The sequence below is a fragment of the Monodelphis domestica genome, chromosome X (genome assembly GCF_027887165.1).
Source record: "Monodelphis domestica isolate mMonDom1 chromosome X, mMonDom1.pri, whole genome shotgun sequence".
NCBI classification, from domain to species: domain Eukaryota; kingdom Metazoa; phylum Chordata; class Mammalia; order Didelphimorphia; family Didelphidae; genus Monodelphis; species Monodelphis domestica.
In genome coordinates, this window is record NC_077235.1 from 74577064 (window position 1) to 74579300 (window position 2237).

The 2237-nt window shown below is 42.1% G+C and overlaps 1 long non-coding RNA gene across 1 annotated transcript; it reads right to left on the reverse strand.

Annotated features, from left to right (window-relative positions):
- Positions 1-444: 444 nt before the first annotated feature.
- LOC103099980 (uncharacterized) lies at positions 445-2010 on the reverse strand. The gene is made up of 2 exons (XR_474133.3): positions 1139-2010; positions 445-788 (listed from the first exon to the last, which is right to left on the reverse strand). It is a non-coding gene; the product is annotated as an uncharacterized LOC103099980 (long non-coding RNA).
- Between the last annotated feature and the right edge of the window lie 227 nt (positions 2011-2237).

A 2237-nucleotide genomic window follows, 5' to 3' on the forward strand; every position in this document is an offset into this window, starting at 1 on the left:
TATATGTCCATCGGTATAGAGAGAGGACATGTGAACAAGGGTACAAAAGCGTTCCTGTATATGAATGCACAGAGGAATCCTAGCAGTATTACTGTGTATACACATGTGCAAATATGGAGGGAGTGTGAGTCCTCAGACATGTCCATTTTCAAATAGAATGTGGGAGTACTTATCTTTAAGGAGATAAGTTCCAATTTTCCACCATTGTTTGTGCTCTAAATCTGTTTTGCCCTTGGCTGCCAGATTTCTCCTGTTAATAAATTAATAAAAATACAATTTAACAACACAAAGAACTCTTTGAAGCTACCTTTTGTCCCCTCACTATGATAAATGATTTCTCTTTTAAAATTCCATGTGAAATTATTGTTTCGTGTTGATGTGTCCTTTCTCAGTCATTAATAACAACTAATTTTAATAACTTAATCAATAACTTATCAGAATTCATTCTTGATGTAATGAAGTTTTATTATATGGGCCATATTTGTTGCTGCTCTGTTTTATCTTTATAGTAACCTTAACCACTTTTCCAATGAATTGGGGATCTACAGGTGTAGCCACTGATAGTGGCAATGAGCTTTTTACTATGTTCCTGGAAAAGTGGTGTCCTAAATTCCGCACATTATTTTTACACACTATTCGATTTCTATTCTGGCCTCATTGTTTTCTCTGCAGGCTGTTTCTCAGAAGGATGCCATCATGATGATTTTCATGATGATTTCCATGATTTCCAAGATGATTCCATGGGCTGAGGAAGCGCCTCCCCTCCTTTGTAGCAGAACTTGAGAGCCCTGCCCAAGGTGTAAAGGAAAGGGTACATGAGTTGTTTACCAATGATGATCTGGAAGACCTTTGAGGTCTCTTTCTGCCCTCCATCTCCACTCCCACCTCCCTTCCCCACTCCCTTCCTCCAGACAACCAGCCCCCTCCCACTGAGAAAACTGCTGGTCTAATGCTTTCCCTTGGGGAAGCCCCCAACCAGCAGGTTTAGCCTCTGTTCTAAGTCTAAACCATGGGGTATTGCCTCCTGAGCCACAGGTGTCCCCCATCCCACAAGGACTATTATAGCTTAGAGCCCCAGGGAGTGGGGTATGGAAGGCCAAGGTTTCTTTAGGGACCAGTTGGGAACCGTTTCCCTTACCCTCTGCCGCAGGTCCTGGAGTCTTGGGATGGCCATCTGCCCCCATAGCATACGGGTTTCTGTTGGACATTGGGCAGTTTGGTTGGCATCTTTAGTCCTGAAGATTTCCTTTCCCATGTCTCAGGGTGTTCACAAATCCACCAGCCAAGCTGAACTGGGTCTGGGCAAGGCTTACCCTGCAGTTCTATTATTTGACCTGTGATGTCGATGCCTACCTTTGTGAGGCAAGAGCTTCCCACCTGGGAGTTCACTCCCAGCATCCTCATTGGCCTCTACATCTGGGCCCTGGTACTCAACTCACTGTTAGGCTGCCTGAGGTTCCCCTACCACTATCCTCTTTCATGGGCCCTCCAGGGACTATTTTATCTGTTCCCTCCAACCCTCTAATCTATCATGGATGTGGTCTTTATGGCTTCATTTCCTAAATGAGACAAGGAGAGAGGGAACACAGAGCATGGGGACCAGGACACAAACAGATGCCCAACTCCCCAGTCATTCATGTTTTTGTCTTCTTAATGACACTAGATTGATTTTGTATACACACACATTATTCATGTATATTCATCTAAGTGAGTACTATTCTCTAGTCATATATGATTGCATGTGTATTCAAATTCTATGTTCATGAGTAATTTTATATTCTTTGGTCTCCTTTTATATAGATAGCTCTGAATAGAGAGCATATGTGAGCACTGTAATGTTGTTCACTTGTTTCAGTCATGTCATGTCTGACTCTTTATGACCCCATCTGAGGTTTCCTTGGCAAAGATCCTGGAGTGGTTTGCCATTTCCTTTGCTAGTATATGAGTACTTGGATATCTATGAATAGATGTGAGAATATTTGAGTACTTATATGCATATCTATGGAGAGAACTTAGGAGTGCTTATACATATCTGTAGCTAGAGAAGGATAGATGAACATTCCTCTCTGAGAAGATCATCCTTTTCAATGAGATTTGGCAAAGATTTTTAAGTGGCCCTGGCTGCTAGATCTCTTGGTCCACTTGCACTTTTCAGAACCTTTTTTAGTTTGGCCAATCATTTGCATTCGTTCAAATTCTATATGAAATGATAGTCATCCTTTTGTCAGTCCACATCC